This window comes from Ceratotherium simum, chromosome 28 (genome assembly GCF_057802395.1).
Source record: "Ceratotherium simum simum isolate JZ-2026a chromosome 28, ASM5780239v1, whole genome shotgun sequence".
Classification (NCBI taxonomy): domain Eukaryota; kingdom Metazoa; phylum Chordata; class Mammalia; order Perissodactyla; family Rhinocerotidae; genus Ceratotherium; species Ceratotherium simum.
In genome coordinates this window covers 6,405,375-6,422,850 of record NC_141927.1, presented here as the reverse complement: position 1 = coordinate 6,422,850, position 17,476 = coordinate 6,405,375, and positions in this window count along the sequence as shown.

Below are 17,476 nucleotides of genomic sequence, written 5' to 3'. Positions count from 1 at the left end.
AGGTCTTGTTCACTCTCATAACAAGGACATTTTGTGGGGGGCTATTTGAATACTCATATGTTATGGAGTGAAGAATACTTCACATTCATGTTTTGCTTTAAGAGCTATTGCTATTGTAATCTCATGTGATTCCCCACCCTGGGCAGTGCAGCGACCCACAGAGTACTTGAAACTGTTATCTCAATCTGTGCAGTTGGCTCCCTGCTGAAGGCGCACGCTTTCCACACATGCAGGGCAGGGCGGGCTCGGTAGGTGGCGCCCTTGTCCCTCCATCAGCATGCTGCCGCCTCGCACAGAGGTGCACACTGCCTGAGCCGCTGTTCTCTAGTGACTGCTCCACTCTTGATCTTTTCAGTCTAAGCTTGGTTGGTTGCTTCTCAATTCATTGCTTTCAGTCATACACACAAACACCCCATGTGGACCATACACGGGCTGGTGAAAGGCTTGACACCTGAGTACTTTCTGCATTTTCCCAGCAAGTTGATGACCTGCCTTTTTGAAGTCATGTGCTTAAGGGTTTATTGAGACAATTAGGTGTTCAAATGCAGTTATCTATTTCCTATAAAAGGAAAATATGAGTTTCCATTGTCAATACCAAGTGCCCTTAAATTTGAAGTCAGCATTTATGAAATATCCAGCAAGTGACTTATTCGCGAAGCTAAGCATGCTCATTCATGAGACTGGACAAAATCCTTGCCCGCGTTTTATACAACAGGGTCAAACGGGCTGATGTTTTATTATGGGGACCCGTAAATCAGGCTCCCATTGCTATTGTCATTAAGAAAAGAAAAAGTCATTTTCTATGTCTCTTCAGGGACAGTGAACTCCGGAACGTACCACCAGTTCTATCATGTCCCTAGCTTCTGTGTTCAGTCTAAATTCTATGGATCTAGAAAGTGCTTTTCATGTCCATGAAGTGAAAATTATGCTCTTCTCAGACATGAAAATTATGGAGGAGCCTTAAATGCATATGACTAAGTAAAAGAAGCCAATCTGAAAAGGCTACACACTGTGTGATTCCAACTATACAACATTCTGGAAAAGGCAAAACTATGGAGACAGTAAAAAGATCAGTGGTTGCCATGAGTTGGGGGAGGGATGAATAGGTGGAGCACAGAGGATTTTTAGGGCAGTGAAACAATTCTTTATGATACTATAGTGGTGGATGCGTCATTATACATTTGTCCAAACCCATAGAATGTACAACACCAAGAATGACCCCTAATGTGGACTGTGGACTCTGGGAGATGATGATGTGTCCATGTAGGTTCATCAGTTGTAACAAATGTACCATCTGATGGGGATGTTGATAGTGGGGGAAGCTATGCTTGTGTGGGGGGCAGGGAGTATATGGGAAATCTCTGTACTTTCTCCTCAATTTTGCTGTGAATCTAAAGCTGCTCTAAAAAAAATAAAGTCTATTAAAATTTTTTTTTAATTATGCTCTTCTCAGCCATGGACCAAAACCTATTCTTATCCATCGAAATGTTTTAATTGAGCACCTATATGTGCCAGGCCCTGTGCCCAGTGCTGGCAACATGAGGTCCAGCTCTTAGGTACTAGAGTCCAGTGAAAGACAGTGGCACAAAAGGCAGAGGGCTCGTCTCCTTCATAGTGTTGCCGTGAGGATCCCATGCGGCCCATCTGTGAACAAGTCAGCACAGTTTTACACACATTACCAGTGCTTTGCAAATGTAGAACTAAACCAGTGAGTTTGTTTGCAGAGGCTCTTGGATGAGTAGGATAAAACCTTGAAAGTCTCCGGGGTTCACGCCATCCTCCTTGGGTGGGTCTCCCTCAAAGTCTGGTCTGGTGGTTAGTGCATCAGCATTGAGTCAGTTTACTGTCCAGTGTTCGAGTCCCTGCTCCGTCCCTTGTGAGGTGTGTGACCTTTCTGTGTGAAGTTTCCCTGTCTCTAAAACGAGGGTGATACTAACAGCCCATGTTATAGGATTGTGTGTAGAATCCAGTGGGGTGAGACTCGTAAAGCTTTTACCCAAGCGTTTGGCACAGATTAAAACCATGATGTGTTAGTGAGAATTATTTTTGTAGGCAGTGGGCATGGTGGGAGAGGTGAGCAAGCTGTGGACGCATTATCTTCATGACTGCACGTAAATACACGTCTTTTCTCTGAGACATTTGAAATCCCTCAAAATCTGCAATAGCCATGTGGCAGCTTCTGCCTGCCCTGTGTCCCCAGGAGGGCATGCCCCATGGCAGGGACAAGGACGACACCAAGCCTCCATTCTGCTCACTGTCAACCATCCGGCCAGGCACATTCAGATTTTTGGAAGGCCAAAGGTAATGGCAAGGAGCAGCTCACAGAGAACTTTCTTTAGGGGAAAAAAAAAAGGTTACAGTTTTTTTCTGGCCCAGAGAGTTCCTAACGTGCTTCTTCTTGTTTTTCTTCATACTCGGGGACAGCAGAAATGATACATGGCCTCCCCATAATCATGGGGCGCTATCCAGTGGACCATGATATATTTACTGAGAAATTTTTAATAAATAAACCACAGCCATGAACCCACATGCCCTTATAAACCAGCTGGTTCTCATGGGGAGAGTTCAGGAGTTTTTATGGAGCACTACTATGTTCTCATGAGAATTTTATTAGAAATCAGAGACTCGAAATGCATCAAGCAGGAAATTTATGAGGTTACATGGGAACCATCCTTTCGTTTTGTCATTCTGGGCTAATTTACTTCTTCTTATTATGTTGATTTACTTTGCAAATTTCAGCCATGAACATTATTCTGAATTTCTCAGCCAATTCAAGCTGGCAAATTGATTTCTTGAGCTTTTCACTTTCCATTTTTATCCTTAAAATAAGATGGATAATTATTGATAGTCTATATAAGAAAGTCCTCAAATCTACGGGAAACGCATATTCCTAGTCAGAAATCTGTCCCAGCAGGTCTTTCCAAATGCCAATGAATAAACAGAGCTCAGTGAAAAACATTTTCATAACCACATGTAATTCTTTACATCTCTAACTTTTCCACTTAATCATTTCTTCAAATATTTTTTCGTAATTGTGTTTTGCGAAGTACCCAGTTAAAATTTCACTTACCAAAAAAAACTTGTTTACCGTCATGTAACTCAACTTGGAAAACAGCCCAAACCCAGAATAGATGTTTGTGCCGGTGAAGCAGAGAGGAAGTGTTCTAAACAAGTTTTCGTCTGGGTCTGTTCCAGTGTTGTGTTAATTGTCCGTGTTAATAGTGTGAGGAAAGAGGCCAGGCCAGGGCTTGCCTGGGCTGGAGTCGAAAAAGTGAGTGAGTGACACAGGAACTAGTCTTCTATTAATCAGCTGACCCCTTTGCCGATATTTGATCTTGACTCTGGGGCGAAATCCCAAAATTAGGTAATTTCTCTTAATCTCTAAATTTAATCCTAAAGTTGTAACTGTTTTTCCAGACAAATTCTTGTTTTGGGAGTTGGAGTTCACTGAGCTGCCACCATGACATGGTTGGTTTGCTTTAACTGTTTCTATCTTTCCATCACCCAGAAACTCCTAGGGCCCCCATTTTAGAAAAATCATTCATAATAAAACAATGCAAGAAGGCTCCCTGGCTGCTGGCTTCACATTTCTTGGATAGAGAATGACATCAGGCGCCGTGTCCTAGCTCAGCTGTCCTCTGGACTAATGGGATTTGGTTATTCCTCCAAAATGCAGGTTGAAGAGTCATCATCACCATCAGCATATCTTTCCTAAGCATTTTCCATGTGCCAGACTCCTGCTACTTTATCTATATTAGCACATTTGCTCCTCGAAACACCTCTCTAAGGTAGGTGCTATTGTTCTCCCCATTCCACAGATGAGGAGCTCGAGGCTCAGGTCGGTGATCACACAAGAGACGTGGCTGTTACTCACCTGCTGGGCCCAGACTCTTCAGGGCCAAGGTCTGACCTGGGGGTGGTGCGGGGGCAAACAGGAGACATAAGTTCTGCCCTCAAGAAGCTCACTCCCTAATTTCAGGAACAAGGAGCTTGAAAGCAAGGCCAGCGCTCAGATCCTGGAGTGACACTGTCATTGTGTGGGAAAAAGATGCCCTGAAGGCAAGTAAGCATGTGAAAAGATGCTCCCCATCATACGTCATCAGGGAAATGCAAATTAGAACAACAATAGGATACCGCTGGACACCTATTAGAATGGCCAAAATCTGGAATACTGACAATGCCAAATGCTGGTGAGGATGAGGAGCAGCAGGAACTCTCACTCATTGCTGGTGGGAATGCAAAATGGTGCAGCCACTTTGGAAGACAGTTTGGCAGTTTCTTACAAAACTAAACATACTCTTATCATACGATTCTGCAATCATGTTTCTTGATATTTCCCCAAAGGAGTTGAAAACTTATGTGCACACAAAAACCAGCATACTGATGTTTATAGCAGCTTTATTCATAATGGCCAAAACTTGAATGCAACCAAGATGCCCTTCAGTAGGTGGATGGATAAATAAATTGTGGTCCATCCAGACAATGGAATATTATTCAGTGCTAAAAAGAAATGAGCTATCAAGTCATGAAAAGATATAGAGGAAACTTAAATGCATATTACTAAGTGAAAGAAGTCAATCTGAAAAAGCTACATACTACAGTATGATTCTAACTATATGACCCTCTGGAAAAGGCAAAACTATGGAGACAGTAAAAAGATCAGTGGTTGCTCGGGGGGCAGGGTGGTGAATGACTAGGTGGAGCACAGAGGGTTTTTAGGGCAGTGAAACTACTCTGTATGATACTTTAATGGTGGATTCCTTTCCTTATCCATTTGTCCAAACCCGTAGACTGTACAGCACCGAGAGTGAACCCTAATGTGAACCATGGACTCTGGATGATGGTGATGTGTCAGTGGAGGTTCATCAGTTGGAACAAATGGACCACTGTGGTTCAGGACGTGGATAGTGGGGGAGGCTGTGCATGTCGGGGGGCAGGGGTTACATGGGAAGCCTCTGTACCTCCTCCTCAATTTTGCTGTGTGCCTAAAACTGCTCTAAAAAAATAAAGTCTGTTAAAAAACAAAACAGGCAAATAAGGATGCCCTGCACTTAGGAAACGTTCAGCCTGGTGGCTCAGGGGCAGGGTGCTTTGAAACAGGGTTGCTCCATGTTAAGCATAAAACCAAATCAAAATGACAAATCCAGCCCACTGCTGTGGAGGCCTCGTCCTCTAGGCAAAAGAGTGCTGGTAACGAGATGGAACAGCTGGAAGGCTTCCTGGTGGAGGAGACCTTGAAGGGCAGGAGGGTCAGTGTTTGGCTCAAGGCCAGATGAGGAGGCAAAGGCAGCGCCAGGACCAAGACCTCTGACTCGGCCTGCGGTCTTGGCCCTGGGATTCTCTTCTAGATTCTGCCCCCTACCTCCCTCTGGCCTGTTTTCCCTGAGAATTATTGACAAATTGCTTTCCTCCACCTCCAAGCAAGCTGTGTTTGGTGATGAGCCAAGGAAAATGCCCACTAAATACAAATCAGCCTCACGGAGCATGCCCAGGGAAGTGCACAGGAAACTTTCTGCCTTTAGCAAACACCCGCAGATACAGCCTCCTCTCGGTCCATCCTCAGAGGCCTGAGGGCCCCAAGGGACAGATTTCGCCACAGGAAAACATTGTCTATTGGTGTGGCCTCTGCAGGACTATGAGGAAGGACAGACGGGTCTTGGCAGGGCCTCCTCCCGCCCTCAGTTGGAACATTTCCAGCCACCACACACAGAGAGAAGCCTTTCAGCCCTGGGAGAAACCTCGGTCCCCTGGGATGAGGTCCAGAGAGCGCACCCTCCAGATTAGAGGCAGTCCAGGGGCGGGGGACCGCAGCGGGCTCAGAGGAAAACATGATACGTCCAGGAGGCTCTGCTGGCTGCTCCAGCCTCCTCCGCATCCAGCCCCCTACCGGGCAAATGGCACTGCTCTGCAGGGACAAGGAGACACATGCATCCTATTCGAGATTCCAAACAGGCTCCCGATCACTGCCAGCCGGTCCTCAACAACCTCCCACTGGACATTAGTTTCTTCCCCTCTCTAGATAGTCAGGTCCATGAAGCCGAGCCTACACTTTAGTGATCTCTGTGTTCCCTGCACTCACCTCATGGCAGGTGCTCAGATTGGAGCCACCACCAGCTTCATGACCTCTGTGTACGAGTCAGGAAAGGGCTCCCCCATCTGGGTGGGGTTCGCTCCCTCCTTCCCCTCAGCCTCATGATTGCTGCAAAATTCAATTTACACAAGCATGCCCAGCGGCCCTGACTCCTGCAGCCCCACGTAGGCAGCATACGAGAAGCCTAGACGTCAATGCTTCCTCAGTCCCCTTGATGGATTTATACATTCAGTTCTCTAATCAATTGGTCTCACTCTCTGCAGGTAGGTAGTTACTCTCAGGGCTTAATTTTCCACCATGTCCCCAATTTAAAAGGCCTCCATGGGGCCTGGGATGTTTGCCAGATAACCACACAAATGGGCCTTTGAATTCCTTTCATAAAACCTAACCAAAAGTTCTTGCTGGCGGAGGTCTGGGTGTCTGCCAGAACACAGCCCTGCGTTAGCTGGGATGATGGCAGACCTTAGGGAGAATGGTATCTGCTGGAAAAACTGGAAAAGGGCCGTCACAGCACCTGCATTAAACAGTCATGGCAGGAGCAGTGGGGAGACAACCCCTCGGAACTCGTTGAACACAGGGGGCATCTCAGTAGGTGTTAATGCAGCTGCAGAGACTTCTAGTCCCTCCTCAATGCCCCTCAATGTGCACCCTGTCTTGTGTCCACCAGACAAAGCTGTTCAGTGTAGCACTGAGTGGCCTCAATCTTTGCAAAGTGTCTTGGGAGCATTGTCAATTCGTCTTGGCCTGGAAAATGGAAAATTGGAAGAGTGCACCATCATGTGGCCCCTGCTTGTGCATGAGGCTGGTATACAAGGAGAAACCTCGCACGGTCCAGATGGGGGTGGCTCTTGGCTTGAACTCAAGTGAAGCATTCATTAATCCCCTTGGGAGAGGGGAAGAGGAGATTAGAACAATCAAAGCTTCTCTCTCAGTTATGGGAGTTATTTTGGGGGGAGTAGAGGTTAGAGGGCTGAATTATACAGGTGACTACACGGCCTGGGATCAATCATGGCTATGATACTAAATCATAATGGTGGCCATCACTTACTGAGCCAGGCACTGTATAAGGATATTACATGCATCATCTCAACTTCATCTTCAAATTGGTCATAGTACCCTCATTTTACAGATAATGAAACAGCTGTTTAGAAAAACTAAAGGATTCCCCCAATGTCCCAGGCTGGCAGTTGGCAGAATTAGAAACAGAACTTAGCCCTGTCTGATCATTTGCTCCTGTTTCCTCCCTGACCCTAGCACCTCCTCATGGTCCCCTGCCTCTCACCCCATTATCCCCTAGACACACTCACTCTCTTCTTCAAAGCCTCATCAACACACTCAGAATTCACGTATTCACTTCTCCTGCCCATGTGACCTGTACCTCCTCTTTGCTTTATTTATCAAGCTTTGCTGATTCTTTTAAACTCGCTTAGGAATCATCCCAAAGCAGGTTGAAGCCACCCGGGTGGCCACAGATGCACCAACTCACCTGTAAACATCGGCCGTTGATGTTGCTTCTCCTACAACAGGAAAGGGCATAAACTAGACCCAGCATGTTACCAGGCCACATTTCCAACAAAGACTGCATAATAAGATGTTAAATACTGGAAAAATTGGAGAATCAAGATTTTAGACAAAGATTTGATCATCTGCATCCTTAGAAAAAAAATGTTTGTAGGCAAAGTGGTTTTAATGGAATCTGTTCTCATTACAATGGTCATTAGGGCGTACTTTAAATGTTCCAGTTCTCCTCTCCTTCTGGGCACAAGGAATTATTGTACTTTCTGCCCCTTTTGAGGTTGGCATGGCCGTGTACTTACTATGACCAATGAAATGTAAAAGCATATGATGTGTGATGTGTGTCACTTCCAGGTTGGAGTTTTAAAAGCTAGTGTGTCATTGGCTACATTCCCTCTTCCTGCCACAGCGAATGTGGGAGCACATGCTGCAGTGGAGTTTTCATAAACCTGGACCCTAAGGGATTGTCATAAGCAGGGACATTTTATCAACCCTGCTGGACATGTCATCTGAGCAAGAAAAAGAACTTTTTGTCCTAAGTCCTGAGATTTTTGGTGTTTTGTTGTTTTTTGTTACCATAACCTCACCCATCTGATTAGTACTATGACATAAACATTTCGTTATAAATCAGAAAATGAGCTAGGAAGTGGGATGCCAGGGAGGAGGTGGAAATGGGGACGAGGTGGACAAGGGGCCCCCTAAGAAAGGGAAGAGAGTACTTCCCAACATCACATGTCCAGTTCTCTGTTGTAATAATTCAATTAAGATGATGGCTACTTGCAGTATTGAAATAAAGGAAAGATCCATGATATTTAGTCCTTGATGACACCTCAATGCCACACTGGACAGAAAAACTCTTCAGAGGCTATTTCTTGATCAAATTTACATCAATTAAGAAATATAAGCCTTACTGAGTTTCAATTTGGGACGAAGACAAACTTTTGGAGAGGACTATCAAGCCATGAAAAGACATGGAGGAATCTTAAATGCATGTGACTAACTGAAAGCAGCCAGTCTGAAAGGGCTACATAACACATGATTCCAACTCTATAACCTTCCGGAAAAGGCAAAACTGTGGAGACAGTAAAAAGATCAGTGGTTGCTGGGGGGTGGGGTGGGGTGGTGAATGAATAGGGGGAGCATGGAGGATTTATTGGGCAGTGAAACAATTCTGTATGATACTACAATGGTGGATACATGTCATTACACATTTGTCCAAATCCATAGAATATACAACACCCAGAGGGAATCCCAATGTAAAATATGGACTTTGTGTGATGATGATGTCAATGTAAGTTCACCAGTTGTAACAAATGTACCATCTGGTGGGGGATGTTGATAATGGGAGAGGCTATGCATGTAGGGGGCAGGAGGTATATGGGAAATCTTAGTATCTTCTGCTCAATTTTGCTGTGAACTTAAAACTGCTCTACAGGGCTGGTCCCGTGGCTTAGCGGTTAAGTGCGCGCGCTCCACTGCTGGCAGCCCGGGTTCGGATCCCAGGCGCGCACCGACACACTGCTGCTCTGGCCATGCTGAGGCTGCGTCCCACATACAGTAACTAGAAGGAGGTGCAACTATGATATACAACTATCTACTGGGGCTTTGGGGGAAAAATAAATAAATGAAATTTTTTTAAAAAAGGCAATTTAAAAAAAAATGCTCTACAATACAAAGTCACTGCTCTACAATACAAAGTCTATGTAAAAGAGGGGAAAAAGTTCTGGAGATGGATAGTGATGATGAATGCAGAACAATGTGAACGTAGTTAACGTGACTGAACTGTACACTTAAAAATGTTAAAAGGAAACTCATACAACTCAATAGCAAAAAAACCAAACAATCTGATTTAAAAATGGGCAGAAGATCTGAATAGACATTTCTCCAAAGAAGACATACAGATGGCCAAGAAGTACATGAAAAGGTGCTCAACATCACTAATCATTAGGAAAATGCAAATCAAAACCACAATGAGATATCACCTCGTGCCTGTTAGAAGGGCTATTACCAAAAAGACAAGAAATAACAAGTCTGGCAAGGATGTTGAGAAAAGGTAACCCTCGTGAACAGTTGGTAGGAATGTAAATTGGTGCAGCCACTATGGAAAACAGTGTGGAAGTTTCTCAAAAAACTAAAAATACAACTATCATGTGATCCAGCAATTTCACTTCTAGGTATTTATCCAAAGGAAACAAAAACACTAACTTGAAAAGATATCTGCTCCCCCATGTTCACTGCAGCATTATTTACAACAGCCAAGACATAGAAATAACCTAAGTGCCCATCAATGGATGAATGAATAAAGAAGATGTGAGATGTATGTATATTTACATTTATATTGTACATAATATACATTTATTTATATATTTTGTAATATATTTTATATACAAGATATAAATATAATGGAAAATTAGTCAGCCATAAAAAAAAGAAAGAAATCCCGCCATTTGCAACAACGTGGATGGACCTTGAGGCCATTATGCTAAAAAAAGATAAATTAAATAAAACTAAATAAGGAATTTACTAAGGCAACTCCAGTGCATTCACACCTTACTTCACACATATTGGGTAAGTCTAGTACGTGATTGAGTAAGATTTAAAGAAAGGCAAATAGCTAAGTGTTCGTTGATGCCACCTCTCTCTGCATCAAATCTCCTGTTTGGTTTCATGTGAGGTGTCATCAGACATCCGAGTGGGGATGGAGGGCAGGCATTTGAATGTACCAACAGCCCCTTCAGGGGGAGGTCTGGCCTGAGATACACTGTTGGAACTGGCCAGCGTGTAGGTGGTGTGTAAAGCCAGGAGACTAGGTGAGGTCATCAGGGAGGGAACGTGGACAGCAAAGAGAGGACGACCAAGGACTGAACCCCGAAGGAGTTTGGGGAGAAGAAGAGAAGCCCCACATGAGGCAGAGAAGAAGCAGCAGGAACACTAGAAGGCCAGGCTCACGCAGGTCTGGAAGACCAGTGAAGACAGCATCTGGAAGGGGAGAGTGTGACCAACCACGTCACATCTCCTGAGGGTGGAGATATGGCCACTGAGTTTAGCAAGGCAGGGACCTTGGTGACCATAGCAGGAGTGGTTCTGATGGTGGGGTCAAGGTAAACCAGCTTAGAGAGGTTTCTAGAAGGAATGAGAGGAGAGTGATGGGGCAGCGGGGAGAGACAACCCTTTTCAGGTTTTGCTGTAAATGAAAGGGAGAGAAAAGGTGTCAGAGAGGGGTTTCAGATTGTGTTCTGTTTTTAGCACCGGAGCAATGGCAGCCTATGTGCATTCGGGTAGGTTTGAGCCCCAAGGAGGGGAGCCCAATGTGCGGAAGAGCAGAGAGAACTGCAGGCAGTGGTTCTCCTTGGCTAGTGGAGAGGCTCTAATAGACACGCAGGGCTTGGAGCCGGAGGATGCAAGGTCACCCACAGAAACAAGTGAGAGGGGGAAGGATGACCTAGTGGAGGGGGCAGGTGACTGACCGGGAACGTAGAACACAACTGTTGGGAGGCCTTCAGGGCCCAGTGGAGAGAATGACCAGGACCCCGAGGAGGGCAAGCACCATGCCGTGCGGTCTCCTCCAGCCTCTTGGGGTCACATCCAGTGGAAGTTGCATTGACCCAGGGCCTTGACTTTGCCATGAGAGGAGGACAAAGCAGGGCAGGGGAGCTGGATGAATACAAGGCAGCCACGGTAACGAGCACTGCGGAATCTACACTGGGGAGGGGGTGGTGGGGGGAGAAAATTGAAGGGCTGGGGAGCAGTCCTCTCTCCTGGAAGGATGGCTGGAATTGGGGCGCTCGAGGGAGCGAGCCGCAGGGAAAGAATGTGGTGGTTGAAAAGTGGGATGCTGGACATCGGGATTCTGGAGGGATGGCTCCTGTTATAATAACAAGGTCAAGGGTGTGACCCCAGGCATGAAGGCTGATAGAGGGAGGATGCGATCATGGGAAGAAAGGGCTGAGGTGGGTGCCGAGGGCACATTCTCCGTGGAAGCCTGCTTCACTCCCAGCCCTCACGGCAGTTGGGAATGATAGTTACTTGTTTGCATTCTCGTTTATGACCAGGCTGTAGGCTCTTGGAGGGCAGGGACCCTGGCTGTATGATTTGTAATCAACTAGGATGTCTTCTGACACGTATAAGGAGATCCATAAATAGTTGTTGATTGAATGAATGCAACTCAATTAAACAAAAAGCTAGATGGAGTGGGAGGTGGCGGCTCCCCACTGTTGTTACAGGATTCTCACTGTTATTGCTAGTCCCACTTAGTCATTAAGGACAATTATTTCATCCTAATTATGGTAGCCTCTGTTAGAATAAAGGAGGTGAGGCATTGCCTTTTGAAGGACTGCGTTGACTCTTGGAGACAGACAGACAGACGGGCTCTGAAATGTAGAGAGAAGTGTGTGTAATAGAGTGAGAGACATGGGATGGTGCACGCCCCCGTGGGGTGCGAGAGTGAGTGGGAGTGTGTACATGAGTAAGTGTGAGTGTGCATATGTAAGTACGTATGTATCAGTGTGTTAGAGTGAGTATGAGTGTGTATGTTTGAGTGTGAGTGTGTTGAGCTGTGGGTGTGTCTGTGAGTGTGTGCATGTGAGCGTGCATGGTAGAAATGATCCAAAGGACAGCCCTAGGGTGAGCAGACAGGAGGGTCTGATTCATGAAGAAAGACTGGGCCAGCCAAAGCTGCGGAATTTCACTACATGGGACCAAGAGGGAAGGGAATGTGGTAACAGCCCGCAAACATCTGCAAGGTATCAACAGCAGGAAAAGGAGTTATTTGGCCTGGCACAAGGAGATTTAAGTAGGAGTAATGGGATGTAATTAAGGAAGAGGAAATGTGGGCTGCATTGTCAGAAAGCTTCCTGACAGCATCAAACCACGGACTCGCAGCCCCGTGTCCGGTTGGGTCGGAGCTGCCACTGCTGGGCCTGCAGAGGAGGAAAGGGCTGGAGACCCGCGTGCTGTGCCCGGGAGCGTGGTGGTGGCGCTTCTCTCCAGGAGGCCATGAGCACAGGATGAGAGGGAGGGGATGGAAAGATGGCCAGGGCCATGCAGGTGCACAAGGTGAGGTCAGCTGCAAGCCCAGAGGCCACCTCGCCAGAGCTGATGGAGAGTGGAGGACGATGCACCAGGAGGACCCCAGCCTGCGTCTGTACCTGAACCTAGCCGTTCAGTCCTGGAGGCTCAGCTGAGCCTCAGAGAAGCATGATGGCCTCCGAGGGAGAGACAGCAGAGGGAAGAGTCCCCACAGCCCTCCTTGCTCCATCTGCCTGCTGGTGAGCATGGGTGGGTGGCTTTTTGCCTCTTGAGGGTAGAAAAAAACAGGGTCACTTCCTGAAACAAAACCAGGTGAACTTCAGCCAAATCCGTTGATAATTCATACCATTTGCACCTCGCCTCAACGCCAATGTGGAAAACTACTGGGCTGAAGAAAATTTTCCCATATTATTGCCTTTATATTCGATATGTAAAAAGGGCATGTAACATAATACAGTGACTCTCTTCCCCCGAGAGCTGGGGCATCCCCACCAGCTTGCAGCCATCCAGCTGCCTCCTCAGGAAGCAACTCTGCTCACAGATGGTGTGTTTCTCTTTCCCGTGCTTTTTGTCTTTTTTTAGTTCCATAAGCTAAAGTAATTTTTAAGGAAAAAAGCATTGCTTATAAATGGCAACTTTAGACTAGTAACTCTATATGATGATTTGTGGAAAGGAGGAAATAGCCTAGAACATGTGGGTCTGAGGGTGAGTGAGGTCTCAAGAAAGATACACAGCAGCCAAGAGGTGGAAGCCACCCAAGTGTCCATTGAAGGATGAATGGATAAGAAAATGTGGTCTATCCATACAAATGAATATTAATGAACCTTAAAAAGGAATGAAATCCTGACACGTACTACATGGATGAACGTTGAGAACACTATGCTAAGTGAAATAAGCCAGTCACAAAAGGACAAATACTGTATGATTCCACTTATATGAGGTACCTACAGTAGTCAAATTCATAGAGATAGAAAACAGAACGGTGGAAACAACATAAGTTCCCATTGACAGATGAATGGATAAAGAAGATGTGGTATATATATGCAATGGAATACTACTCAGCCATAAAAAGTTGAACTCTTGCCATTTGCAACAATACGGATGGACCTTGAGGGTATTATGCTAAGAGAATTAAGTCAGATGGAGAAAGTCAAATACCATATGATTTCACTCATAAGTGGAAGATAAAAACAACAACAAACAAACACATAGATACAGAGATTGGATGGGTGGTTACCAGAGGGGAAGGAGGGAGGGAGGAGGGTGAAAGGGGTGACAGGGCACATGTGTACAGTGACAGATGGTAATTAGTCTTCAGGTGGTGAACATGATGTAGTCTACAAAGAAATCGAAATATAATGACGTACACTCGAAATTTATATAATGTAAACCAATGTTACCTTAATAAAAATAAAAAATTTAAGTTTTTTTTTTGCTTAATTAAGCAAAGGGAAAAATAAAAAAAAAGAAAGTAGAATGGTGGGTTCCAGGGTCTGGGGGCAGGAGGGAATGGGGAGTTTTGCTTAATGGGGACAGAGTTTCAGTTTGGGAAGATGAAAATGTTCTGGAGACGGATGGTGATGGTTCCACAACAATGTGAATGTACTTAATGCCACTGAACTGTACATGTAAAAATGGCTAAAACCGTAAATTTTATGTGTATTTTGCCATAATTTTTTTAAAGTAAATGAGAAAGGAAGGAAAGGTACATTGTTACTGGTCTTTTGGGAAGGCCTTCTAACATTCCCAGAGCACTTACCACAGGCCACGGGCCTGTGCAAGGCTTCACATGAACTTTGCCTGTGGCAAAGTTCAATGCCCATCACTCTCTGGGTGGGTCTGGGGACCGGGCCTCCTGCAGGGGTGTAGACCCTATGGTCCTCCCTCCCGACTCCCTTCCTCCTGAAGCAGTCATTTCCTCTCCACTAATGTGATGGAGCAAAGTGAGGGGCACTGGAAGCTTAGCAAGAGTATAAACTAGAAGTTGATTTGCAGTTATTGTAACAAAAGGACTACTGACCACTGTTGAGGGCCTACCCATGTCAGATGCTTTATATGTATTTTTAATATTTGAAACAAGCCTGTGAGATAGATAACATTCATAGCTCTCATACTTAGAGAATGTTATGGGCTGAATTGTGTTCCCTCAAAATTCATATGTTGATGTCCCAAACCCAGTCCCTCAGAATGTGACCTTATTTGGAAATAGAGTCTTCACAGCGGTAATCAAGTTAAAATGAGGTCCCTGGAGTAGACCCTGATCCAGTATGACCAGTTGTGTTGTTTCCTAGGGCTGCCATAACAAAATACCCTCATGAAGGCTGGGGGGCTTAAACAATCGAAACATATTTCTCACAGTTCTGGAGGCTAGAAGTCCAACATCAAGGTTCTGGTTGACTTGGTTTCTAGTAAGAGCTCTCTTCCTGGATTGCAGACAGCTGCCTTCTTACTATGTCCTCACATGGCCTTTCCTCAGTGTGTGTGTGTGTGTGTGTGTGTGTGTAGAGAAAGAGAGAGACAGAAACAGAGACAGTGTGCTCTCTGGTGTCTCTTCTTATAAGGACACTAATCCTATTGGATCAGGGCTCTGCCCTTATGACCTCATTTAACTTTAATTACTTCCTTGGAGGCCCCACCTCCAAATACAGTCACCCTGGGCGATAGAGCTTCAACATGTGAATCTGAAGGGGACATAAACCTTCAGTTTATAACACTGGTGTCCAGAGACTGACACACAAATACGGAAGACTTTGTGAAGAGACACAGGGAGGAGACGGCCATCCACAAGGAGAGAGGCCTGGAACGGATCTCCTCTCATGGCCCTCAAACGGAACTGACCCTGACGACACCCTGATTTTGAACTTCTGGCCTCCAGAACTGTGAGACAATAAATTTCTGCCGTTTAAGTCACCGAGTCTGTGTCCTCTGTTATGGCACCCCAGTCAACGAATACAGATGAGGAAATCAAGACTCAAAGGGTTAAGTGATTGGCCAAGGGTCACATAGGTAGCAAGCGGCAGGGCAATAATTCACATTTGATTCAGTTGTGTGCTGGTAAATGTGAAACAATTGGCTCTCAGGCCGGGGAGTGGAGAGCCCTGATTTCTAGCTTTTTTCAATTATCATGGAGTAAATACTCACCATGGCCAACTACAAGCTACCAACATGGCACCACTGACCAAGGAATTGGGAACAAATGTTCACAGTGAGCTTTCGGCTCTCAAAAGCTGATCCCAGCTAGTTCCGGCACACCACTGCCTGAGATCTGGGCAGATCTGGTTTCTGAGTCCTGGCTACTACACATTACTAACAAGTGCTTTTATAGATATGGCTGGATACAAGTTGGGATAAAAATTGGGAAATTATTTTACCTATAACCTCCCCTTACACCATGTTAAAACAGGAAGGATGTTGGCAGCTCCAAGACTTAGTAACATTGTGACTTTGTGCAAGGTCTTTAATCTCTCTCAGCTTCTCTGGTGTCATTTATGTAAAGCAACGGGGAGAGTGGGAAATGAGGAGAGGTTGGTCAAAGAGCACAAAGTTTCAGTTATGCAAAAGGAATGAGTTCTGGGGATCTGATGCACAGCATGATGACCGTAGTTAACAATGCTGTATTGTAGCTTCAAATTTGCTAAGAGAATAGATCTTAAATCTTCTCACAACACACACACACACACACACACACAAATCTTAACAGAGCAGAAGTGATGGATAAGTTATTTAGCTTGATTGTGGTGATCTTTTCACAATGCATATATACTAAACATCAAGTTGTACGCCTTAAATATACACAATTTTTACGTCAAAGATCTGTCAATAAGGGATTAAAAGATAAAATAATAAAACAATGGAGAGAAAACAGTAAAAATCATTAAGATAATTGAATAGATAAATTATACCACTTGTTTGGGTAGCACTAAAGAAATAAACCATTTAACAGTTTCTGCTGTTGCTTAAAGTCTAGTCTATCCATTGCACACTGGATTATATCACAATAACATATTGGCTCCTTTGGGTCAAAACAGCAGCATCAAAAGGCATATCAAAATGCTCATGGCATCAACATAGCAGTATCCCTACGGGACTGAAGACACCAGAAGACCTCAGTTTCTAAGATAGCTTTACCCCAGCCTTGTAAGTCTAGGAAATGAAAGCTCTTAGAAAAATGCCAGGGGTCTGAACTTGAACATCTTTATCCCTCCTTTACCACATCTTTGTCTCAACTTCCGTCAGCTTCCCTCTGGGGAAGTTTCCTCCATGGAGCAGCATTCCTGCTGCTGTCTCAGATGGCGCCATCTCTCTGACGATTTTCTAGACCATCTTCTCTGTAACAGCCATGTCTCCTCCTGAGCTACTTTATTATGAAGTTGTGGTCTTTGGTACCCTCACTGGGAGACAAGTAGTCTGGGAGCACTGGTAAGTCTTGCCCAACACTTAGAGGACCTTGTCAGACACCTCTGAGAGACCCTATATCAGGCAGAAACTTTCCCCAAGTCCACCAGAACTCAATCGGCCTCCTCCTTCTAGCCTGGTCTATGTGTGGCTTCCATTGGCCCAATCTTTTGACCCTGATGTTGCACATCTTCTGTTTTTCTCCCAATGCGCATAGTACACTCTATAACAGCTATGTCGAGGGGCAAACTTGTTGAGGTCACCATTCTTAAAAAGTAACAGGCATCTAAAATTTCAGAGACTTTTCTGGAAATCTCTAGGAAATAGACTACCTCCTCCTGTACCCATACTGACGATGTTGCCTGGTGCTAACCTATCTTATTGAATAAATGGAAGCCTTTGACCTATATTTATGAACGTTTTAAAAGTTTGTACTTATGGTTTCCA